General features: G+C 35.8%; 1 pseudogene; it reads right to left on the bottom strand.

Annotated features, from left to right (window-relative positions):
* Positions 1-27,114, bottom strand: part of LOC125118102 (glyceraldehyde-3-phosphate dehydrogenase-like) — a 39,179-nt pseudogene extending 12,065 nt beyond the window's left edge.
* Between the last annotated feature and the right edge of the window lie 346 nt (positions 27,115-27,460).

Consider the following 27,460-nt stretch of genomic DNA (forward strand, 5'->3'; position numbering starts at 1 on the left):
AACTTCTGTGTACATTAAGTCTAGGACCACACCTAATTGTAAAAGAACTAGGGAAATAAAGTATTTTTTACTGGGTATATTTGTATCACAACTAAAACAATGCTACGGTTATTAAGGAAAATATATATTGAGTAGATAAATAATAGACTCTATAAGAATCAAAATCAATAGTATTTGAAAGCAAATATCAATGACTTAAATTAGAAGTACGTCTCTAAAATTTAAAAAAGTTTAAAAAGCCTCAACAAACCGCAATTGACTTTGTTTATATTGACTAGTGGGATAGAAACACAGGTAAAACAAATCACTTTTTAAAACAAATTTCTAACAGGTCTGTTTCAAATTTCTGGGGATAGAGTAAAAATGTTTCTATGATGGTTCATTTCCACACATGGCTTGATTATTAGACAAAAGCTGATCAGCTGATCAGCATAATTGTTGGATATTTGTAACCCACATTGGGCTTCTGGCTTACTAATGTGTGATGCTTTGGTTAGGGGACATCAAGGAAATGGGAAACTCATTGTTGCTTGAACTTTATACTTTTCCTGTTTAATTCAATTAGAGTATCTACAAAAATGTTTTATATTTTTCTTAACAAAAAGGAGTCAGGAATTGCTACCAGACAGTTTTTATATAATTATTAAATTCAACTGGGGAGATAAATGCATCAGAGGTCTCTGTTTACATTAATAAAGATTTACTACTCCCCAAATGGCCAATTCCTCTACAGATTATTTAGGTTTAACTACATAACACATTCTTAAAAGAATAGTTAACTTTATTGTTTCAGTATCTGAATTTTTTTCTAATGTTCTATATGATGCAACTTTAAATAAAACTGTGTATTTATGGGGTTTAAACTTATGCTACATTATCAGCTTAGTTAGTGGAAATTCTCTAGTTTCTATATTTTAACTGGAATGCTTTGAAACTGAGAAAAAAAGAAGAGATAACTTCCCAGAATATTGCAAATTCCTCCTTAAAAATAGTCAGGAGTTAAATAATGGCAGTTTATGTGGTCGAGGAAAAAAAAGAGCTAATGATATTGAAATGGATTAAGTACTATTATTGCTATATTCAAAGTATTAATGAATAAATTATTCTATATATCATATTGGAGGAATATACCAAAATAAGATATAAACAAAGAAATTGATTTTTTTTTGAAATCACAAAAGATTAGGTCAATCAATTCCTTTTACATCACTGTGATGATCGAGATTTGCCATGATGTCTCTGAGGTCCTGTAACTAGATCAAAAGGTGCCTTCTCAGTCATTAAAGAATATAAATTGTGTTCAGTGTTGCCTTACAGTGAAATGTCATTTTGTTGAAAAAGGGTAATCCATATAATGTGTATATGGTAATTGTCAGATAAATAGAAAAGCAAATGAACTGAATCATCCAATTAACCATTTAGACAAGTGGAGATATATGTGGGTCAAATAAAGGTACTCAGGATACTCAGCTTATTCTCAGAAATCACCGAGAGGAAGTTAGTCACTGTGGTATGAATAAGCACTTAATACTTCTTAGAGGTGCCCCCCTTAGATTACACCCAAGCTATCTCAGCAAGGTGCTATTTTTCTATTGCTTGATTAGGATGACTAAAGGCTATAAGGAATAATTTGCCCTGAATTTTCAAAACACATTACTATCATCTTTATTAAAGTAAGACAAAAAAGTCAATATTTTCATTTCCTTCATTCCTATTACCCTACTGTTGTAAGCATCTGTCAGCCTCTGCACTGTGAAGGAAAATGGTTTATTGTTTTAAAATATACCTAGGACTAAAACAGGGTCAAATAATATCCATTTAAATTTAATTATTATGTTAACTTCCAAAAATCCAAATAAATAAATAGCAAACATAACTTAATATATAAGATTGGTTGCACATGGAAAATAATTTGAAGGAGTTCCCATCGTGGCACAATGGTTAACGAATCCAACTAGGAACCATGAGGTTGCGGGTTCGGTCCCTGGCCTTGCTCAGTGGGTTAAGGATCTGGTGTTGCCATGAGCTGTGGTGTAGGTTGCAGATGTGGCTTGGATCCTGCGTTGCTGTGGCTCTGGCGTAGGCTAGCAGCTGCAGCTCTGATTAGACTCCTAGCCTGGGAACCTCCATAGGCCGTGGGAGCGGCCCTAGAAAAAGGCAAAAAGACAAAAAAAAAAGGGAGAAAATAATTTGAAAAAAAATTAGCAAGAAATAAACATTTTAGGGAGTTATCCATTCCTATTTTGCCCAGATTTATAGAATCCCAAAAAGTACTTATTTTTATGATTGAGTTACAGAAAATCATTTGTCAGTCCTATCAGTCATAATTTCCTCTCAGATTTATAGTGCTTATACTGTTTTATTTTTGTTGTTTTTTAAGTGATCTGAATTTTCAGGATTGATTGAAGGCTTGTGGAGAATGACATCTAGGAGAAAGGAAAATTAGTACTTGGTAGCCTAATGCTCAGTCCCTCGGGAACTTCTGAGGCATCATATAGAATGCATTTCTAAAGTTTTTGTGGAAGGGTAAATATCAAAGGCACTTATTAATTCTCATTCTCTTGTGGTTGAGAGTTGTCCTATTGGGTAACTCCATCACACTTCTTGGGAGGACATATACAATTGCTGAGAGTGCTCTGAGAGGTAACCTATGCTGCAGCATCACAGAAATCCTAGGGTCGTAAAGGAGAGAAATGTGGAAGCCTCTTGAGGCAGTTGGTGGGAAATAGGATGAAGCCTACACAAAACTGTTCATGATAGGAATGGCTGGATTGACAGTTGATCTTGAGATTATGTAAGGTGCCTGATACTATTATGTTCTCCATTAAGTCCAATTAGTCTTGAAGTTGGTAGCTGGTCACAATCACTATACCAGTTTTGATATAGAAAGTTTATTGGAAGAAGCTATACTCTGCTTGTTTTTTATTGATTCTGAGGATATCATTAATATTAACCCCTTCCTCCTTTACACATTCTAGATTTTTCTCGTCCATGACTAACATTTCAGCAAGTCTAATTTTCTTGTCTAGGGGGTGGTAGCAGCCAAGACATTTGTCCCTGAGATGTCTGAGACAGTTTCTTAATCTTCATTGAGTCATGTTACCCATTTAGGAATGTTTTATTTTATGTTAATCACCATATAAAATGAATAAATGAATGGCACTCTACACTACTATCAAAAGTAAGATGGTGCATTTCCAAAACTCATCAATAATAGATATTGTTAGTAAAAACAAAATTACCTATATCATAGATGAAAAATAGGATCTTCTTGCTATAATTGCATTATTTGATTTCTAGAGAATTAAGGAGACATTTATACATTTTTTGTCTTTTGCATTAAAAAAAATGAAGACCTGGAGTTCCCATTGGGGCACAGAAGAATTGAATTCAACTAGGAACCATGAGGTTTCAGGTTCAATCCCTGGCCTCGCTCAGTGGGTTAAGGATCCGGTGTTGCTGTGGCTGTGGTGTAGGCTGACAGCTATAGCTCTGATTAGACCCCTAGCCTGGGAACCTCCATATGCCATGGGTGCAGCCCTAAAAAGAAAAAAAAATTGAAGACCATGTTCTTCTCCTCTTCCTTTTATTTTGTTGTTCATTTATCTAATTTGTATTGATATTTAAGAGCTCAGAAATAACTAGTAAATAATACTGTAAGCCCCAAAATGTGAACAGCCCTTGAAAAACAAGTTTGGGGCAATGGAGTTTTTTTAGTGATTTTCAAATTGTACCAAGTAGGCTCTTAATTATTTCCCTGCACCAGTTGTAAAATACACTGTTATAATGAAGAAATCCAAACAATCCAATTTAGTTTTAAACATAGGATTATGGTGAGTAGAGCACTCTTCCTATAATAATTAAAAGGAGTGCTTTTTAAAAAGTGTCTGCTATACTGATATTTCTGGAGTAAAGTGTCATTAATTACTTGAAAATATTTGCTGGTTCTGCTTAGATAATAGAATCAAAGTAGTTGAATGAGATAATGTTCATGCATATTACTCTAATTTTCCTCACTGGTTATCACCAAGGTAGAATATCAATTGAGTTTGCAGGTTTATCTGTCACTTTCAGCACTATTTGTATTATGTGGGCTTCCTTAAAATCCATGTCATGGAACCAATTTCATTTTCTGCTCAAGAGAGCTGTTTAATTTACATTCAATGTGTTCTGTTGTTTTGGATTTAGCCTCCTTCAGAAAATAATTTCAACAAAATACTTCCTGAGACAGATTATAAATTCTAACTTACAGAATATCATTGAAGAAATTTAGACAAGTGTCTGTTCATTAATTAAGCCCAGTATGTAAATTAGCTTTTGAGTAGAAGTTAAAGGCAAATTTTGGTTCAAAACAAAGAGACTATCTTAATAATTTTAACTGCTTAAAAATGGAGAATACTACCTAAAAAGTGAGTTCTCAGTCACTATCAATGTCAAATGTCTAGAGACTCAAATGTTTCAGAGGAGAGTAAGAGGTTGACTTAATCTTATGTCTGTATAAGGGTGAACTATGTTTTAAAGCATTAATAACCCTAATATAGGACAATAAAACTTTCTCACATGCTTAAAGTCCAAGGAAGTTTGGTGGGGGTACACAGTTGGCTCTGCTCATTGTTGTTTCTTAAGGACTCTTGTTGATGGAGACTTCATCTTGGTATGAACTTCTGTTATTATTAGAGTACTGAAATATGGTGAATCACATGATATCTCTTAAAGTTTCTTCCTGTAAGTGACACTCTATTTTATTGGACAAATAAAAACATGTTGCCTAATTTCAACAGAAGCTGGGAGTGCCATACTACCTCACTGCTATAGAAAAAAACTAGATTTGTGAACAGCACCAGGGGCAAACACAATGTCCAAATATTTTTCATTTGGGGAACTACTTTACTTCTGGATATCAGAAAGCCAATACAAGAATATAGGAAGAAACTCAACTCCTCTGAACTTCATGTCTCTGGGAAAGGGTTTCATGGAAGCAGAAAAGTGAGTACAGCCAAAATATTAATGAATGTTATCTATATACCACATACCATATATGGGTGAATATTGCAACTTTCAAGGATGAACAGAGAGAAAAGAATCATATATAGAAACTTTAAAAAAAATCAGTAGTACAGACCAAGTTAAAGAGAAACTCGGATATATTCTACTAGCAAGTTCAGTTATGATATTTCAAAGAATATTTTATCTTTCCTTACATGGTAGAAGAAATCATGAATTCGATATAATAAAAGCAGAATATGAAATGCTAGAATATATTGACATGAAAAACAACAGATGGGTCAGAGTAATGGATAGGAATGGAGCGCTGGCCACCTTGAAGAGAATCATCAAAATATTTCTACAATATGTCTACTTATTTTTATATTATCACCATTTAAATCCAATCCACCATAGTCCCAAGTTTGAACTATTTCAATAGTCTCCTAATTGGTTGCCTTGCCATCTCTTTTACTGCCCCAAGTAATCTTATTCCAATTGCACTAGAAAACACAGACACACACATTCCTTACCATAGCCTACAAGGGATTAAATGATCTCACCTTTATCTATCTCTCCTACCCTGTCCCATGCCAATGGGGGGTAAATGCACTCCACCAAGCCTAATGATGGGGTTTCATAGGAGATGAATATGTATTCCCTTGAGGAGATACCTTGAAGATAAAGGTGCCCATATCTGATTCATATCTGAACAATCTAAAGTGGAAAAACTGGATGTGACATGCAGGATAGTCGAACAAAAGACAGAGCTGCTTAGAAATAGCTCAAATCTCCAGAGATTGGCTGTATATAAACAGGTGTGTGCTTCACGTGTTTCTCATATGAGCCAAATATGGATCCCACAGAAGGAGCTCAGAGTGGGTCATCCTTTAAACACTCAAGAGGGGCAAAACAACTCAAAATGTAAAGGTAGTAAGTGTTTTCCCTCTCTCTGGCTTCTTTTACAATTAAGACAAAATCTTTGGATTTCAGCAGATTTTCTGTGATGAAACTACATGTAGTTTTCTTTCCATTTATCCTGCATGGGGTAGCATATCCTGAATATGTAAGTTGGTAATTACCTCTTAATTTTGGAAAATTCTTAGACATTGTCTCTGCTACTATTGCTTCTGCTCCATTTTCTGATTGCCCTCCTTGTGATGCCAGTTACATGTATGTCGGAATTCTTCCCCATGTCTCCTATGTTTCTTGGACTCGTTTCTGTTATTTTGTCTCTCACTTGCTTCGGTATAGTTTCTCCTAAATCATCACACACTGTAATTTTTCCTCTCTCTTCATCTCTAATATGCTGTTAAACCCATCCATTGGTTCATATTTTTAATCATGTTTTCTCATTCTAGAATTCCTATTTTATTGTTTGTTTTAGTTCCTAGTTCTCTCCTGAATTCTCCACCTTGCCCCTAAATTTCTTAATCAGTGCTTTTTTAAAAGTTCACATGTTAAAAAGTACAGTATCCTGATTTGGCATGATTGTTTATCTAGTTGATTTTGCTTAGTTTTAAGTCAATTTTGTACTTTTTACATACCTTATTGGGTGCTGATCATTGTGTATGATGAAATAGTTGGGATTATTGAAGCTCTGGATATTGTTATGTTCAAGGGACAATTTTGTTTCTGACATTCAATTAAGCTAAGTCAGATTATTTTATTCCAGTCAGGGATTTATCTGATTTAAAGCTGGCTTTAGTTTCTTTGAGGGCTGGTCTATTTCAAGTTTACCCTTACTCTTCAGGGTCCCACTTAAAGCCTCAGATGTTTATACCGGGGTTCTTCCTCATTGTCAGGTATCATACTCAAAGTTTTTCCCTCCTGATCTGTCTGGGATACTGAAAATAGTCTCATCTTTTCAGTCTCTCAGTCATTGAATGTGAATGGGACGAATGCTTGGAGGGGAAAAGCGATGCCAAATCAGTCTCACCCTCTTGATTTCCCTTCTGTTGGAGATCTTGTCCTCACAAGTGCATTTCATCTTGATAGTTTTCATTCGATGATATCTCACATGTTATCTAGATTTTCTACTTTAAGTGGAGTGTTATTGGTCTAAAACAAAGTTGCATACCATTGCTTGATGTGATGCAATTGCTATAAATCTGCCTCTAATATTGCAGTTGATTTTACAATTAAAACATCTTATTTGACTGAATATTTTATATCCCCCAAATATCCAGATTTTACATGTTTTTTATATAGCTGATTTTTTCTTAGTTTTTAGTCAATATTTTATCTTTTGCAAATTTTTAAAAATTGAGTGCTAAAATCCTAACCTCCATTGTGATAGTATTAGGAGATGGGGCCTTTAGGAGGTGATTACATCATGATGAAGGAGCCTTCAAGAATGGCCTTTTAAATCCAGAAAACTCCCTTGCATTCCTGGGATAAATCCCATTTGATCATGATGTACAATTCTTTTGATGTATTGTTGGATGCAGTTTGTGAGTATTCTGTTGAGGATATCTGCATTGATGTTCATCAGTGAAATTGGCCTGTAGTTTTCTTTTTTTTGTGGAATCTTTGTCTGGTTTTGTTATCAGGGTGATGGTGGCCTCATAGAATGAGTTTGGGAGTGTTCCTTCCTCTGCAATTTTTTGGAATAGTTTCAGAAGGATATGTGTTAGCTCTTCTCTGAATGTTTGATAGGATTCACCTGTGAAGCCATCTGGTCCTGGGGACTTTTGTTTGTTGGAAGTTTTTTTTTTTCCATTTCTTTATTTTATTTTATTTTCCCACTGTACAGCAAGGGGATCAAGTTATCCTTACATGTATACATTACAATTACTTTTTTTTGGAAGTTTTTTAATCACAGTTTCAATTTCAGTTCTTGTGATTGGTCCATTCATCTTTTCTATTTCATCTTGGTTTAGTCTTGGAAGATTGTACTTTTCTAAGAATTTGTCCATTTCTTCTAGGTTTTCCACTTTATTGGTGTATAATTGCATATATTAGTCTCTTATGATCCTTTGTATTTCTGTGATGTCTGTTATTACTTATTTTTCATTTCTAATTTTATCGATTTGAGTCCTCTCTCTTTTTTTCTTGTTGAGTCTGGCTAAGGGTTTATCAATTTTGTTGATCTTTTCAAAGAACCAGCTTTAGGTTTCATTGATCTTTTCTATGGTTTTCGTTATTTCTATTTCATTGATTTCTGCTCTGAACTTTATGATTTCCTTCCTTCTATTAACTTTAGGTTTTGTCTGTTCTTCTCTCTTGAGCTGCTTTAGATGTAAAGTAAGCTTGTTTATTTGAGCTTTTTCTTGTTTCCTGAGGTGGGCTTGTATTGCTATGAACTTTCCTCTTAGAATGGCTTTTGCTGCATCCCATAGGTTTTGGAGTGTTGTCTCTTTGTTGTCATTTGCTGCTAAGTGTTTTTTAATTTCCACTTTGATTTCTTCAGTGATCCATTGGTTGTTTAGTAGAATGTTGTGTAGTCTCTATGTGCTTGTGTTTTTGCACCACATAAACAAACTGAAGAATAAAAACCATATGATCCTCTCAATAGATGGGGAAAAAGCCTTTGACAAAATCCAACACCCATTTCTCATAAAAACCCTTCAGAAAGTGGGCATAGCAGGAACCTACCTCAACCTAATAAAGGCCATATATGACAAACCCACAGCAAACATCATTCCCAATGGTGAAAAGCTGAAAGAATTCCCACTGAGATCAGGAACAAGACAAGGATGTCCACTCTTGCCACTACTCTTCAACATAGTTTTGGAAGTCCTATCCATGGCAATCAGAGAAGTCAAAGAAATAAAAGGAATCCAAATTGGAAAGGAAGAAGTGAAACTATCCCTCTTTGCAGATGACATGATACTATACCTAGAGAATCCTAAAGACTCTACCAGAAAACTGTTAGAGCTCATCCATGAATTGGGCAACATCGCAGGACACAAAATTAATACACAGAAATCAACGGCATTTCTATACACTAACAATGAAAGAGCAGAACGAGAAATTAGGGAAGCAATCCCATTTACCATTGCATCCAAAAGAATAAAATACCTAGGAGTAAACCTACCTAAAGAGACAAAAGACCTGTACTCTGAAAACTATAAGACACTGATGAAAGAAATCAAGGATGACGCAAATAGATGGAAAGATATACCATGCTCGTGGATTGGAAAAGTTAATTTTATCAAAATGACTATACTACCTAAGGCAATATACAGAATCAATGCAATCCCTATCAAATTACCACAGACATTTTTCATAGAACTCAAACAAAATATCTTAATGTTTGTTTGGAAGCACCAAAGACCCAGAATAGCCAAAGCCATCCTGAAAAAGAAAAATGGAGCTGGAGGAATCAGGCTCCCAGACTTCACACTATACTACAAAGCAACAGTCATCAAAACCGTATGGTACTGGCACAAAGGCAGACATGCAAATCAGTGGCACAGGATAGAAAGCCCAGAATTAAACCCATGCACCTACAGCCAACTCATCTATGACAAAGGAGGCAAGAATATACAATGGAGAAAGGACAGCTTGTTCAATAAGTGGTGCTGGGAAAACTGGACAGCCACAGGGAAAAGGATGAAATTAGAACACTCCCTAACACCATACACAAAAATAAACTCCAAATGGATGAAAGACCTAGATATACGACCAGACACTATCAAACTCTTAGAGAAAACATAGGCCAAACACTCTCTGACATAAACGACAGCAACATCTTCTCAGATCCACCTCTTAGAGTATTGACAATAAAAACAAAAATAAGCAAATGGGACCTAATCGAACTTCAAAGTTTCTGCACAGCAAAAGAAACCCTAAACAAAATGAAAAGATAAACCACAGAATGGGAGAAAATCTTTGCAAGTGAATCCACTGACAAGGGATTGATCTCCAGAATTTATAAATACCACCTACCGCTCCATACCAAAAAGAAAAAAAAAATCCCATCAAAAAATGGGCAGAAGATCTAAACAGACAGTTCTCCAAAGAAGACATACAGATGGCCAAAAAACACACGAAAAGATGTTCACCATCACTCATTATTAGAGAAATGCCAGTCAAAACCACTCTGAGGTACCACCTTATACCAGCCAGAATGGCCATCATCCAAAAGTCTACAAACAATAAGTGCTGGACAGGGTGTGGAGAAAAGGGAACTCTCCTACACTGTTGGTGGGAATGTAAACTGGTACAACCACTGTGGAAAACAGGATGGAGATGCCTCAGAAAACTAAAAATAGAACTACCATTTGTTCCAGCAATCCAACTCCTGGGCCTCTATCCACAGAAAACCATGACTTGCAAAGACACATGTACTCCAATGTTCATTGCAGCACTATATACAATAGCAAAGACATGGAAACAACCTAAATGTCCATCGACAGAGGAGTGGATCAAGAAGAACTGGTACGTATGCGCAATGGAATATTACTCAGCCATTAAAAGGAACAAAATACTGGCATTTTTAGCAACATGGATGAACCTAGAAATTATCATGCTAAGTGAAGTCAGCCATACAATGAGACACCAACATCATATGCTTTCCCTGACATGTGGAATCTGAAAAAAGGACAGGCTGAACTTCTTTGCAGAACAGATGCTGACTCACAGACATTGAAAAACTTATGGTCTCCAGAGGAAACAGTTTGGGTGGTGGGGGATGTGCTTGGGTTGTGGGATGAAAATCCTGTGAAATTGGACTGTGATGATCATTATACAACTACAGATGTGATAAATTAATTTGAGTAATAAAAAAATAAAATAAATAAATAAATCCAGAAAATTCCCTTGCCCTTTCTGCCCTGTGAATGCAAAACAAAAAGAGAGCCATCCTTAAGCCAAGAAGTGGGTCCTTACTAGACACCAAATATATTGGTGAGGTGATCTTGTACTTCCCAGGCTCTAGGACTGTTAGAAATAAATTTCTTCTGTTTGTAAGCCACCCAATCCATAGTATTCTGTTATAGCACTCTGAATGGACTAAAAAAATTATAAACATTTGTGTAACAGATTTAACAAAAATAATTTATTTTACTATTTAAAGGTGTGCAATCAGTTTGGCATTTGAAATTCCACTCAAAATTAATTGCCATAATTACCTATTGTAGATTAGTGCACCCACAGATATCCTCAAAAATCTGTGCTGTAGAGACAAACATTCGTTTGCTTTTATCTACTGTACTTTGAATAACAGAACTTGTCCATAAATTATGGCCACTAAAAGTAATACTATTTTTCTTTGTTGTTTTTTTTTTTTTGCCACTCTGAAGATCAATTTAAATTGCTTTGGTAGTTTATGCTCCCTTAAATTAACATATCTTGCTTGGCTATTTAAATACTTAGTTGTTATTTATGTATGGCTTGGTTTATTGATACATTTGGTCATTCAGATGTTTATTGAGCATCAGCTTTGCAGTATTGCATTGCTAGGATGCTGTACACGGTAGAAAGTGAGACAGGCAGGCAAAGAACTAAAATGCAATAAAATTAAAGCCATAATTGAGAAATGTGCATAGTATAAAAGGAGCAAAGAAAAAGAGACTGTCTGACAAGTCAAGGAAGGATTCACAGAGCTTTTGAACTGAGCCTTGAAAAGTCATTAAGATTTTTCAAGTCTGATGAGTCCTATGGGCTCACAGAAAATGGTTACTAAGTTGTGCCATGAGAGATCTTGAAAAGATTATTATCAACATCTTAGCATGTGAAAAGGGCCCAAAGCTGAAGAGAGAATAGCAGTGAAGGATTCTTTTTTTTTTTTTTTTGTCTTTTTAGGGCCACACCTACACATATGGAGGTTCCGAGGCTAGGGGTCTAATCAGAGCTGTAGCCACCGGCCTACACCAGAGCCACAGCAACGTGGCGATCTGAGCCATGTCTGTGACCTACACCACAGCTCACAGCAACACCGGATCCTTAACCCACTGAGCGAGGCTAGGGAATCAAACACACAACCTCATGATTCCTAGTCGGATTCGTTAACCACTGAGCCATGACAGGAACTTCCAAGAATTCTGATCAATTCTGTATGACTGGAACTTGAGAGTTCGATAGTGATGGTGGCAGTGAGCAGAAAAGTGGTGAGAACTAAAATTAGAAAAGCATGAGTACAGTGGATCTTAAAAGCCATGGTAACAAGTTTGGACTTAATTTCTTCAGTGGATAGTCATTAAAATGTTTTAAACTGAAGATAAATATGATCGTATTTATATTATAAAAGGATAATTCTGGTTTCATCATAGAGAATGGATTGTAAAGGGGCAAGACTTGGAAGCATGGAAGGCAGGAGGGAGACTATTGCAGAACCAGGGAGGAGGGCTGGAGAGGGGAGATGATGAGCTCACTGCTATCTTTGTTCCATATTACCTCTGCTTCTATCCATACTTATTTTTCTTTCCTCATTTATAATCAGAATCCTGAGGCTACCCCCATCCAATAGAAACTATGTTTAACTGGCAATCGTATGTTTATTTCACTCTCTCAAAGTAATTCCTATCATGATACTTTTTTTCAAATACCTAATTGGACTGAAAGTTGTTGTTTATATTTTACTAAATTTTAAATATTTTAAATATCTTTACTTTTAACTCACATTGAACAGAACATATTTTATAAAGCATTTTTGAAAGTGAATGCCTCACAAATATATTCCAACTATGGTGAAGCTTAATTTTATCAATAAATTTTAAGTACTGCAATATGGACATGATTAGTTTTTTTCTCTCTCAGCCACACATATATTTCACATAGAGGACATTATGAACCCATCTTACAATATGAACCAGAGAAATAAATTAATTTAGTGGAAAAATCAAAAGGCTCAGAGGGAAAGAATAAATGACCCAAAGAGGGAGAAAAAAGCTTTCCTTTTTAAAAATATCATTTATCAACACATTACTTATATTAATAACTTACACATTTGTAGGAACTTTACAATTTAAAATGGTTTCACATTCATTTTCCAATTTTAATTAAAAGAAAAAAAGTTGTAAAAATTGAATGATATGACAGTACAGGTCTTAATGTGGAGTTAATACCCATTATTTCCAGGATCCTTTAATTTATTTAATTATCAGAAATACTTACTGAGTACCTACTATGTAAAATTTTAAAGGCATTGGCAAACAGGAATGGATTTGTACAGTCTCTCCCTTAAATTATAACTCTATTTTCCCACTGGGGATGGACAGTTTAATAAACATATCATTTAGTGTTAGCAAGGACAATAGTCTAAATATCTAGAAAAACTTTTTATTTAGTTTGGGATTTTTTTTTTTTTTTTGGTCCTTTTGTCCTTTTAGGGCCACACCATGGCATATGGAGGTTCCCAGGCTATGGGTCAAATCAAAGTTATAGCTGCTGGCCTGCACCACAACCACAGCAACACAGGATCCGAGCCTCGTCTGTGACCTACACCACAGTTCACAGCAACACCAGATCCTTAACCCACTGAGCGAGGCCAGGGATTGAACCTGCATCCTCATGGATGCTAGTCGGCTTTGCTAACCACTGAGCCATGACAGGAACTCCGAGTTTGGGATTTTGTGTCTAGAAAAAGTCCAGATTTGTATTATAGCTTTTCATTTCTAAGCAATGCCTTGAAAGAAGTATCTTTCACAATATTAAGGGGACTGCTTTAATTTTAATGTATAATGTGGCCAAGAGAGAGTTTTACATATATGACAATATATTTTATTTCTATATGACAATATATTTTATTTCTAAACTAACATAGAATTATGGTTAGCGGAAGCATTATAGACAGAACTTGTTTTGTTCAGGAACAGATTAAACAGGTATGATTTTCTTATGAACTTTTATTGCCTTAATTCTGGCCATGTTCCTATTTCTTATTATTTCTACTACAAAATAGATAAAAAACAGAAACGTTTTAAGAGGTCAGTTGTATTGTCTGCCTTCCCTATTTTTTCTTATATTTTTACTCTAAACAATGCATATTCCGCTGAGGGGTGAAAGGATTTGTGAGCATCTGGGTCCTCATCTGTTGCCACCTGTGAAAATCAGCATTAATCTTTAAATCCGTTTCCTGTTTCCTGAAAAATATTGACAAAGTTAATCAGCTACAAAGTTAATTAGAATTTCGTTCTACTAAAATATCTCATCATCTTCAGCAATTCTCTGTACTGCTGGAAGATGCAATTTACAGAGAATGGCTGCAGTGATGCTTATCAAAGTAATTGAAAAATAGGAGGTATTTTAGACTTAATCATTTTTAAATTCTGACTTTAGATTATGCTATGAATTGAATTGTGTAACACAAAAAGATATGCTAAAGTCCTAACCTCCAGAACCTGTGAATGTGACGTTATTTGGAAATAGGGTCTTTCAGATATAATCAAGTGAAGATTAGATCATTAGATTGGGCCCTAATTCAATATGATTGGTGTCTTTATAAGAAGAGGAGGTGGCATTATTTCATGCTTTTTAACTCAATGTTGTATGATAATCTATATGGGAAAATAATCTGAAAAGGAATATATATATGTACACACACACACAGAGGCACACATGGACATATATACATATATATGTATACATGTAATTGATTTACTTTGCTGTAGTAACAGCAACTTTGTGAGTTAAATATACTTCAATAAAATTTTAAAAAGAAGAAGAGCAGAGGCGTAGATATAACATACAGGGAGAATGCCATATGAAGGCAGAGACAGTAATGAGAGTGATACATTTGAAAGACAAGTGATGCTAAGGATTGCTGGCTACCCACAGAAGGCAAGTCATGAATGACCCTGTTGACACTTTAATTTCAGACTTAGAGCCACCAGAAGAGTAAGAGGATAAATGTCTGGTTTTTTTGGGGGGAGGGGGGTTGGTTTTGTTTTGTTTTGTTTTTTGTTTTTGTCTTTTTGCCATTTCTTGGGCCGCTCCTGCGGCATATGGAGGTTCCCAGGCTAGGGGTCCAATCAGAGCCTACGCCAGAGCCACAGCAATGCCAGATCCGAGCCGCGTCTGCAACCTACACCACAGCTCACGGCAACACCAGATCCTTAACCCACTGAGCAAGGCCAGGGATTGAACCCGTAATCTCATCATTCCTAGTCGGATTCGTTAACCACTGCGCCACGACGGGAACTCCAAATGTCTGTTGTTTTAAGCCATTTGATTTGTGTGCTTTTGTTATAGTAATCATAGGAAACTGGGTGAATGTTATCATAAATGAAGTTATGACTGATTATGAATAATAATGTGAAGAAAAAAAAAGCACCCAAATCTATCACTCAAACTGCAAATGAGGCTTTATTTTGAACCTAGATTTGTAAAGTGTTGTGATCATATTGAAGGAGACTATGGGAAGAGTTTTTAAGCAGGTTATGTACAAAATGAATTGAAGTCTGGGGAAGAGGGTACACTATTGATGGATGATAAGAAAGAAGATTTATTATTAAAGCTCTATTCTGCTCTTTCAACATTTGTCATCATTTAAAAGCATTTAAAGATTTCATTAAAAGGAAGTGAACGAAACATGGGTGTATAAGGCATGAAAGGATTTACCTGCTCTCAAAAAAATCTGTCAAAGAAATTGCCAAACTTACATGTTTTATCAGGAATCATGGGGAAATACATAGATGTTGCTAAGTTTTAGAGCATAGTTGATTAAGGCAGTGATATTTAGTTGAGAACATAAAAAGGAGGCATAATAGATTTTAAAACCTTGGAATTCAAGGTGGCATCAGAAAGATAGCAGAGTAGGAAGCCCCAGGAACTCGTTTACCCACAGAAATAAATTGTTTAAAAAAGCTAAATACTAGCTAAGAAAACTTTGAGAGCCCTGAAAAACAACTAAATTATTATTATATATACAATATATGATTTCATATGATATCAGATAAATGCCTTGCAAATGTTTTTTTTTTCCTACAGGCTGTCTTTTCACTATTGTGATGTCATTTGATGCACAAAACTTTTAATGAAGTCTATTTTTTTTCTGATTGCATGTGCTTTAGGTGTCATATCTAAGAAATTATTGGCTGAGCCAAGGTCACAAGTATTTACACCTATATTTTCTTTTAAAAAGCTTAAAGATTTAGCTCTTAGATTTAGCTCTTTTAACTAGTTTATTTTTTGTATATGGTATGAGGTAGGGGTTCAGTTTCCTTTGTTTGCATGTGGATATCCAGTTGTTCCAACACCATTGCTAAAAAGATTGTTCCTTATCCAAGGAATTGTCTTAATAACCTTGTCCAAAATCAGTTGACCATAAAAGTCAATTTCTAGACAATTAATTCCCATTTTTCTTTATGTCTATCATTAGGCCTGTAAAACAATCTTAATTGCTGTACCTTTATAATAATTTTGAAATCAGAAGGCTCACAATTTTGTTCTGCCTTTTCAAGTTTGCCTTTGCTATTCTGAACATTTTGCATTTTTGTATGGCTTTTAAAATTAGCTTCTGAAAAATTATATTTGTGATTTTGATAGGGATTATATTGGGTCTATAGATCACTTTGAGCATTGTTACCATTATAAGAATAGTAAGTGTTCCAATCTACAGACACAAGATGCCTTGACATTTATTTAAGAGATATAGTTCCCTGTGCTGTACAGCAAGATCTCATTGCGTATCCACTCCAAATGCAATAGTTTGCATCTATTAACCCCAAATTCCCAGTCTATCCCACTCCCTCCCCCTTGGCAACCACAAGTCTGTTCTCCAAGTCCTTGAGTTTCTTTTCGGTGGAAAGGTTCATTTGTGGCATTTCTTAGATTCCAGATAGAAGTGATATCATATGGTAGTTGTCTTTCTCTTTCTGATTTCACTTAGTATGAGAGTCTCTAGTTCCATCCATGTTGCTGCAAATGGCATTATTTTGTTCTTTTTTATGGCTGAGTAGTATTCCATTATGTATATATACCACATCTTAATCCATTCATCTCTCCATGGACATTTAGGTTGTTTCCATGTCTTGGCTATTGCATATAGTGCTGCAGTGAACATATGGGTGCATGTATCTTTTTCAAGGAAAGTTTTATCTGGATATATGCCCAAGAGTGGGATAGCTATGTCATATGTTAGTACTATATTGAGTTTTCTGCATTACCTCCATATTGTTTTCCATAGTGGTCGTACCAATTTACATTCCCACCAACAGAGCACGAGGGTTCCCTTTCTGCCACACCCTCTCCAGCATTTGCTATTTGTTGACTTGTTAATGATGGCCGTTCTAACAGGTGTGAGGTGGTACCTCATAGTAGTTTTGATTTGCATTTCTCTAATAATCAGGGATGTTGAGCATTTTTTCATGTGCTTGTGGCCATCTGTATATCTTCTTTGGAGAAAAGTCCTTCAGGTCTTTTGGCCATTTTTCAACTTGGTTGTTTTTTTGCTTTTGAGTTGTATAAATTGTCTATGTATTTTAGAGATTAAGTCCTTGTCAGTTGCATTGTTTGAAACTTTTTTTTTCCTATTCCATAGGTTGTTGTCTTTTCAGTTTTTTCGTGTGTGCATGTGGTTTCCTTTGCTGTGCAAAATATTGTCAGTTTGATTAGGTCCCATTGATTTATTTTTGCTTTTATTTCTGTTGCCTTGGAAGACTGACCTAAGAAAACATTTGTATGGTTGATGTCAGAGAATGTTTTGCCTATGATTTCTTCTAGGAGTTTTATGGTGTCTTTTCTTACATTTAAGTCTTTAAGCCATTTCAAGTTTATTTTTGTGCATGGTGTGAGGGTGTATTCCAGTTTCATTGATTTAAAGTTTATTTTATTTTATTTTATTTTATTTTATTTATTTATTTATTTTGTCTTTCCTAGGGCCACATCTATGGCATTTGCAGGTTCCCAGCCTAAGGGTCTAATCAGAGCTGTTGCTGCCAGCCTATGCCACAGGTATAGCCATGAGGGATCCAAGCCATGTCTGCAACTTACACCACAGCTCACGGCAATGCCGGATCCTTAACCCACTGAGCGCCTCGCTCAGGGATCAAACCCACAACCTTGTTTTCTTAGTCAGATTCATTAACCACTAAGCCATGATGGAAACTCTTAGTTTCATTGATTTACATGAGGTTGTCCAGTGTGGTACTGGTACCAAAACAGACATACAGACCAGTGGAACAGAATAGAGAACCCAAAATTTCTGTCAATGATGCTTTTTAGTTTTCATTACACAAGCTTTACATAGCTTTGTTCACATTTATTCCTAAGCATTTTACTGTTGTTCATACTATTGTAAATGGATGTTTAATTTTATGGTAGTTAATTGCTACCATAGGAATATAATTGATTTGGGTACATTGATCTTGTAACCTGATGTCTTACTGAAGTTATTTATAAACTCTAATACTTTTTGGTGTGGTTTCTTTAAGATTTTCTATATACAAGACCATGTCCTCTGTAGCATATATATCTTTACTTTTTCCTTTCCAGTTTGGATGCTTTTCATTTATTTTTTTCTCATCTAATTCCTCTGGATAGAACCTCCAGTACAGTTTACACTGAAATGGCAAGAACAGATATTCTTGTTTTATTCCTAATCATAAGGCTAAATGTTGTCTTTTAGCAAAAAGCGTGTTAGATATGCATTTCTTATAGGTACCCTTTTCTGTTTGAGACAGTTCTTTTCTGTAGCTAGTTAATTGATTTTTTAATCATGAAAGAGAGTTGTCAAATTCTTTTTCATCTATTGATTAAATCATAATTTTTCCTTTTTCAACTAATATGATGTGTTATAGTGACCAATTTTCATATATTAAACTTTGCATTCCTGAGATCAATTCCATTTAGTCATAATGTAGAATCCTTTTAATATATTGCTAGATTCAGGTTGGTAGTATTTTCTTGATGATTTTTACATCTCTAAGCATAAGGACATTGGTTTATAGCTTTCTTGCTATGTATTTATCAAGGTTTTTTTTTTTTGTCTTTTTAGGGCCACACCTACAGCATATGGAGGTTCCCAATCTAGGGGTTGAGTCAGAAGTATAGCTGCCAACCTATGCTACAGCCACAGCAATGCGGGATCCAAGTCGCATCTGTGACTCCCACCACAGCTCATGGCAATGCTGGATCTTTAACCCACAGAGCAAGGCCAGGGATCGAACCTGCATCCTCATGGATACTAGTCATGTTTGTTAGCTGCTGAGCCACAACGGGAGCTCCTATTTATATAGTTTTGACATCATGGCAATATTTTTTTTTTTTTGCTGAAAACTGAACTTTTTGAGTAATATAACATAGAAACTTTGGTAATTTTCCTCCTGATCCAGGATTTGGTGATGTTGCTGGTTTGCTATTGTTTAGTTAATTTTCTAAACTAATTCTATGAAATCTTTGTTGTGTGTGAACACTTAAGTTTCTGTTTCTGCTCAACTAACTTAGTGGTTATGTGGAACCAATAACTCTCCCAATCCTTTCTACAGAGCTCTTTGTGTTTGTTCAGGCTCACATTCAACACTCAGCCAGAAAATTAAAAATTCCAATTTATTGTATACTTCCAAAATTTATATTTTACTTCCTGCTAGTATAAAATCTCAAAGTTAGCCAGAGGTAAGGGATTAAAGCCTCATATCTTTCTTGAACATGTATATAGCCATAGACATATACACAGCTATGCACATGAACCATCTACATTTCCAGGAATGCCTCTGAGCTTTTCAAAGCTTCTTGAACATCTTCATTCCTTGGTTTTTCGTTTAAGCTTTTTGGATAGTCTACCTCAGACAGCTACGAAGTTAATCATTCTCCTCTAATTTTTCTCTCTCTTTTTGTCTTCAACATATGTACCTAGGGAAAAGTCTTCATGCTGGGCAAATTCCATGTCAGGTCAAATAAAAGCAGCGTTGTAAGGGGGGACTTCCAGGGAACTGACAGAGAGCTCAGATACTGACAATTCTCTGGGAATGAGTCTTTGAACAGGCTCCAGCTCCAGTTCCATTACACCACCTCTGGTGACTGTGAAGCCCCAAGTGCCACCTCAGATTGGCTGTTCATTTTCAAAACCACTGTGGAGTTGGAGAGGAGGGAAAAATGCTAATAAGGCAAGTTTAAAACCCACAAAGTTTATTCTTCTTACTGAGACTCTGCTTTTTTTTTTTTTTTTTTCCCTCAAATATCCTTTGTTCAGATCACTGCAAGATTTGGGTGAATTTCCATAGCTTTAAAAAAGTTGATTCCATTTTGGTATATTTTTTCATTGCTTTTATGAAGGAGAGAATTTTCAGAGATTCTGCACCATTTTTTTTTTACCTCCCTCTGTCTGTTTTTATGAGTAATTTTTGTACAGAACACAGCTATGCTTATTCACTTACATATTGTCCGTGTATTTTTCACATTACAGTGGCAGAGCTGACCAGTCATCACAGAGACTGTGTGGCCTACAAAGTCTCAAATATTTGTTGTATGTCTTTTCACAGGAAAGTCTTATAGAAGACATTTTAAAATTGTATAGGGAGTTGGACTAATCAGTTGTTCTTAACCTGGATTCCTATCAGAATTGTGATGGTGGCTTAAAATTCAGATACAAGGGCCCTGCACCCAGAAAGTTTGATTCAGTGGGTGTGGGGGACAACAGGCAATTCTGTATTTTCTAAAAATGCTCAGGAATTCTAATGCAGGCAATCATTTTATTGGGAACAACTAAAATAATTTTTAATGTCCTTTCTAAATATAAGATTCTATATATTAGACTTCAAATACCAAAGCCTAGTGACAATAAATGGATAATCTTATTTTCATTATTGAGCATTTTGCTTTTACTCCTATTGTGAACAGAAATTCCATTTTGTTTAAAAAGATTCATCTCTAGTTTATTATATTCATTAGCCCATGGAGGAAAAATTAATGGACCTGAAAGCCTGCATTCATACATTATTATGTGTGAATTGCTTTTTATCACTATTTTCTCTCGAAGGCCCAGATTTGTTCAATTTTCTTATGTGAGTGACAGTTCACAAGAAGACTTGGGGCCTTATTTAAGCATATAAACTATTTTTTATAGAGTGGAATTATAAAGAAGTTTCTAATTGATAAAATTCACAGCAAAGTCTCTCTTTTTATAAATCTACCTTGTGTAAATGGCATATACATGATTACTTCATTCAATGAAGGGCAATGACTGACAGGGGGACTTAGCCATATATGAGAATAGTCCACTTAAGGTTATCTCTTCTTCATTCTGAAACCCTTTTTCTAATGCCCCCGTTCCTAAAAGTTTTTACTAGCGATGCAGACTAATTCTAGGACATTATTTCTCTAATTATCCTTTCAAACACATAATAAAATTATTTAAACATATTCTAGAAATCATCAGGATTATTCTTCCAGTTAATTTTTTTTTAATCTCTAAGAATGAAAACTTCTGGGTGGATGGTTTGGAGACTTAATGAATTTTGATTCCCTCAGTCCATAATTACCGAAGGATAAAAGTGCATTAATCATACACGGAGGTTGATTTTTGCTCAACAAAAGATGAGCAAACAGCCCAAAATACATGAAAATTTATCTCTCTTGTGATGGTGCTTAAACTAGTTGTGATATTTTTATCACAACTATTTTGGTACCTTTTGGTTGGCTGATAACTCAAAATTACTACCAAAAAATATGAGGTGGTCCTGAATAACTCAACAAATAGCATAGACTAGGTGACAAAATATCAGAAATTGATTTTCTCATGATTCTAGAGGCTTAAAATTGGAGGTCAGTTTGCCAGCAGGGTTGGTTTCCTCTGAAGCCTACCTCCTTGGCTTGCTGATGACTCCCTTCTTGCAGCTTCTTGCTATGTTGTTCCTCTTGTACACACTCCTGGTGTCTCTTCCTATTCTTAAGTACTCTAGTCATATTGGATTAGGGTCCCACACTAATGGCCTTATTTTATCTTAATCATACCTTTATTGACTTTATTTCCAAATATAGTTACATTCTGAGGTACTGGTGGTTGGTACTGCATCATGTGAAACTTGGTTTAATACAATGCAGACCATCACAGATGATGACAGAGTAAACTATAATTTATAATATTTGTGTTTATCTGAACTTGTAGGTCTTTTTAAAAGAAATTTTTATTAATGTAGGAAAGTGGAGAGAAATAAGGTCATATAGAACTGATGGAAGCAGTAGAATGAATATTCACAAAAAGAGTAAAAATCAATTTCATGAAGCAACAGCAATAGGGACAGTGTAGAGGTAATTCATCACATCAGTGAAGTAGATCTTTAGCTGTATTATACAAGCTGTGTGTACTTTTTCCCATCATCATCCACTTCAAATTATGTATGCGCTTCCATTTTATTTACCTATGATCCATTAGTTATAGGAAAAGTTTTTTTTTAATTTCCAAACACAGAATTTTAGTTAAATTTCCACTACTAATTCTGGATTGTAATACACTATGGTAATAGAATGTAGGCAATATAGCATTTATTTTTGATATTTGTTGACAACTTTTGTGAACAATTATATGGTTGGATTTTAGAATGGTTTAATGATCTGCCATGTTATTATATCCATGATTAAATATAAATATTTTGCAAATTTCTTTATTTCATATCTTCATACTTATATAGCTTTCTTATAAACTAAAGAAAAAACAGAATACTTTATCCCAGATCCTACCCCTCCTAGCTTATGTTTGATGTAGTATTTAATTCCTTCTGGTTAAATATTCACCAACCGATTATTATTAACAATAGTGGTTTTTGCAGTTAGTGCTAGCTTAGATTAACATATACATTAGTGATTTCTTTCTTTATCAGTACTTCTTACATCTAACTCATTCTTTCTGAGTTCAACTTCCTTTCTCCTGAAGTTAAAACATTAGTAGTTTTGGAAAGATGATATGAGCTGAGATATTGGTTATTAATCACAGTAGGAAGATAATGAAAATGGTAAAACTTTTCACATCATTCCTATTGTGAGACAATATGAGGAATCTGAACTAAGATGTTGCTAATCGTAGAGGAATGAAAAGAAGTGGTGAATATAAGAGACTTTTCAGAAGTAACTAATTAGGTATATGTTGTGAATTAGGTGGGGAAAAATAGAGTAGGATAAATTAGATTCCTATTCAGATTTAGTTGATTTTTAGAGATGGCATTATATTTGGAAACACACAAAGAAGATATTTTAATCCTAAGCATATTAAATTTGAATCGCTTTCAAAATCTGAATAAAATGTTCATTAGACATTTGAAAATAAGAGCCTGTCTTATTTTAGAAAGTCGAAGATGAAGATATGCAATTGACAATATGAACACATTGTTGAAATTCGGTAATTTTAAATTCATCCCATCTTCTCCTCCCACCCTCCAAATTTATACATAAATATTTTTCTTCCTTCCCTGGGAGGTTTGCTAGATTATCCCTGGTAATCTAAATATGCTAATTTGGTAATGATTTTAAGTGTCGCTATTCACAAAATCTATAAGGACAATTAGAAGTGAAAAATATGCAAGAAGTAATTAGATAATCTAGAAGAATTTGAGGATAAATTCCTTGGAATATACAACCTATCAAGGCTGAATTATGAAAAAAACAAAATCTGAACAGACCCAAAAAGAATAAGACATTAAAGCAGTAAGAAATTATCTTCCAAAGAAGAGAAAGCAAGGATTAGATGGCATCACTAATGATTTCTATCATACATTTAAAGAATTAAACTTATTCTCAAATTTTCCAAAAACCTGGAGAGGAAAAAACACTTTAATACTCATTTTTTTGAGGCCATTTCATGGTCAAATGATATATTTTTCACAATTAAATCCCTAAAAATCAGTGGTAGTAAGTTTGAATAGGACGAACAGAGAGATTTTGTGCATTTTTTGGAAGTACGCCTCTAATTTTATATTTGAGGCAGCTACCTGCTCTTCTTATGTTTTAAGTTCATTTTTTTTTTTTTGTCTTTTTAGGTCCACACCCATGGCATATGGAAGTTCCCTGGCTAGGCATCAAATCAGACGTAGAGCTGCCGGCCTATGCCACAGCCACAGCAACACTGGACCCAAGCTGCATCTGTGACCTACACCACAGCCTGTGGTAACAGCAATGCTGGATCCTTAACCCACTGAACAAGGCCAGGGAATGAACCCACGTCCTCATGGCTACTAGTCAGCTTCCTTACTGCTGAGCCACATGGGAACTCCGAGTTCATTCTTATGTATTTTTTGGTTAACTTTTATGCCATCAATTATATACCTTAGGACTAAAAGTATTATAATTGTTTGTAACCTTTTGCTATCAATAAAATGAAAGAAACTCCACCTCTATCCATATCTGTATCCAAATATTTGGCACAAGGCCTAAAAAAACCAGTCAGATATAATTTCCCCTGTCCTGCTGTTTGCCTCTATCAGGTAAAACATGTCATTGAATTTACAGCTGGGTTATTAGTGTTCTTTCTTCAAAAAATTTTATTTTACTTAAATTGGACAAATTACAATATTATTGATTTTATAAACATCAAAAGTAAATGTAAAAATCAAAGAGATAATATAGTGAACACAATTTAATATGGGAGAATTAAAACTAGCAAAATGGACAGGAGACATCAGCTCTCTATTTGTTGCAGTACTAAAATATCACTAAATAGAGTCAATTTGTGCTATTTATAAATTTATGTTTCTCCTTAGCTATAATTATATGTTATACTTTAGTGAAAAGGTTCATAATAAAATATAGATATTTTATAAAGTATGAATAATTGAGTCAATCATTGGTGCTGAAATTTTTAGCATAATATAGATTGAATTCTATTGCTCAGTTTAATAGAGATTGAAATCTCAAACTAGATGAAGTCATTAATATATATACCAGAGGAAGGAAGATAAGGGAGAAATGAAATAATTGAATTAAGGACATCATTCTAATCTGGACCTTCTGCAATAGATGAATATGGGGCAGTGAAATATAAAGGTAGCAAGTTACAGATGATAATATTGCTTCATTATCTGGTGTCGAGACAGACCTGAGGGAGATTTCTGGTCTCAGCTCTAACATGCAAAGAACTTAGAATTAATTGTTTCAGTTCTATAACAAGAAAATGCTTGAAAAGCTTAAAATTAATTTACATTTCTTGGACTTCTCATCCAAATGAATTTGAGGAACAAATGCCAGCCCAAAACCTGGAGTGACAGGTAAATTCAGAAAGTTAAGGCAGAGATCTGCTTGCCTGGAGTGAAAGCTGCTATAGCTATAAATTCAGAGGAACACTTAGGTAGACGTTTGGATGAAATGCTAGAGACTAGTTGAGGTATAGTGTGAGAATAAGCTTCTCCTTGTGGCTGCAGTTTTACAAGGGCATCCACAATTTTGTGGGCCTTAAGTCTCACAGTGAAGATCCGGGAAGATTTCCTCAAGGCTCTGGAAGGAAGAGAGAAAAAGCAATTCTTGTAAAATGCTTCAGAGCATTTCCATATCAAAAACCTACTGGGTGGATGGGGAAATTTACTAGAAACTTGTCTCAAGAATCAGGGGAGAAATGCCTTCCTGTCTCACTTAAACTTGGTGATGGAAGAAATAAAATATTTCATATAATAAAAAACACCTGATGGAGCTCCCCATGTGGTACAACAGGATCACAGCATCTTGGGAGCTGCTGGGACATGGGTTCAATCCCTGGCCTACACAGTAGGTTAGGGATTGGGCATTGCCACTGCTGTGGCTTAGGTTGCAACTGTGGCTCTGATGTGTCCCCTGGCCCAGGAATTCCATATGCTTCCAGGTGGCCAAAAATGAAGGAAAAAAAAAAACCAAAAAACCCCAAACAAACAAAAACATTTGGGTAATTCCCGCTGTGGTGCATGTATTGCCACAACTGTGGAATAGGATGCAACTACAGCTGTGATCTGATTCCGAGCCCATGAACTCCATGTGACGCAGGCCACCAAAATATAAAACAAAAAACAAACACTTGGGACATCACAGGCCAATTCCATAGCCCCACTAAAAACAGAGATTTAATTGCAGCATTTATATAGAACCTGTCTACTTTCACATGCCATACCACCATACCAGCAGGGATCTAGTATAAAAATGGTGAATTAGAGCTAAAAGAACTCAAAGCTACAGGGCCACTCTAAGTTTATTTAGGAAAGACCAAGGCAAGAGGGGTAATGAAAATAAGTACACTAGCAAAAATAAAGCTTTTGGCACCTATAACTGCAATATATACATATATACACACACACACACACATAAATATGTATATATATATACACACACACATACACACATAAATATTTGTCATTTGGGCCCGCACCCCCAGCAAATGGAAGTTCCCAGGCTAGGGGTGGAATAGGATGTAGCCGCAGGCCTATGCCACAACCATAGCATTGGTGGATCCAAGCTGTGTCTGTGACCTACAACAGCTCAAGGCAACACCAGCTTCCCCCACCCACTGAGTGAGGCCAGAGATGGAACATGGAACCCGCGTGTCCTCATGGATCCTAGATGGGTTCCTTACTTTTGAGTCACAGTGAGAACTCCCTGCAATAAATTTTAAAAGTGAAAATTCTAGTCACCATATTTTTGTCAGCGTATTCCAGTCTCTGCCTTTTGAGCAGTGGAGGGACAGATGCCACATCCGGTCCTCTGAGGCATGACCCTTAGGAGAGGTCTCTGTTGCTTGGTTCTTACAGCCATCGCAATTGCTGTTGCTGAGCCTCCAGTAGTTCTTGACTTTGTTACTCAATTATTTTCTTCACTTCCTGCTCCGTGCCCTTGCTTGGGGTTAAGCAGGACAAGTCTTTGGTGCCGCGCCACTGCCCTTAGTCCAATACCGTGGCCGTGAGACCTCACTGCGCTGGTGCGCTGCCACTTTATTTGTGTGTGTGTGTGTGTGTGTGTATGTAATGATTTTTTTTTTCCATTATAGTTGCTGCTTTTGATTTTATAGGTTGCCAGTTTCCTCAGTGCCCTCTTGTACTTGCCCTTTTCCGAGCCTAGCTTGGCTTGGAAATAGTCCAGCATCTTCTTGATTTTTTTTTTTTTTTCCAGCTGCCGCATGTGGCCAACGACTGCATTGTATCTGGTCGCCATCTCCCTATGCATTAGTAACTGATCTTTGTGGGCTCCACCTCCATGACTCGCTGGGTGGCAGAAGCATTTCCTGCCAGGCCGAGTTAAGCTGCTGCTGGTCATCCTCCAGAGGCCGCTGCTGGGCCAGAGAGATAGTCCCCTTGGCGGCATGGGGCACCTTAGTGGCCCATTAGAAGTCCCAAGGGGCTCTCTGGGCTTCCAGCTAACCCTGCCTCACTTCAGCACCTTCCGGGAGGGCTTAATCTTTCATGCCTCTTCCTATCTTCTTCCCAGCTTGTCCAGTTTCACCAGTAGCTTCAAATAGAAAAAAAAAAAAAAAAAAAAAAAAAAAAAGCAGAACTTTTGACACGTCTTCAAGTTCAGTTTCCTGTTTGCCACGGATCAATTTAACTTCCCCAGTTCTGCTTGGATTCAGGGGTCCACCTCTTCCTCCTCCTACAGCCCCGGCTCCATCCCCTCCTCCTCCACCTGGAATCTGAGTCCCAGGCCAGTGGCG

The sequence above is a fragment of the Phacochoerus africanus genome, chromosome X (assembly GCF_016906955.1).
Source record: "Phacochoerus africanus isolate WHEZ1 chromosome X, ROS_Pafr_v1, whole genome shotgun sequence".
In the NCBI taxonomy this organism is placed as follows: domain Eukaryota; kingdom Metazoa; phylum Chordata; class Mammalia; order Artiodactyla; family Suidae; genus Phacochoerus; species Phacochoerus africanus.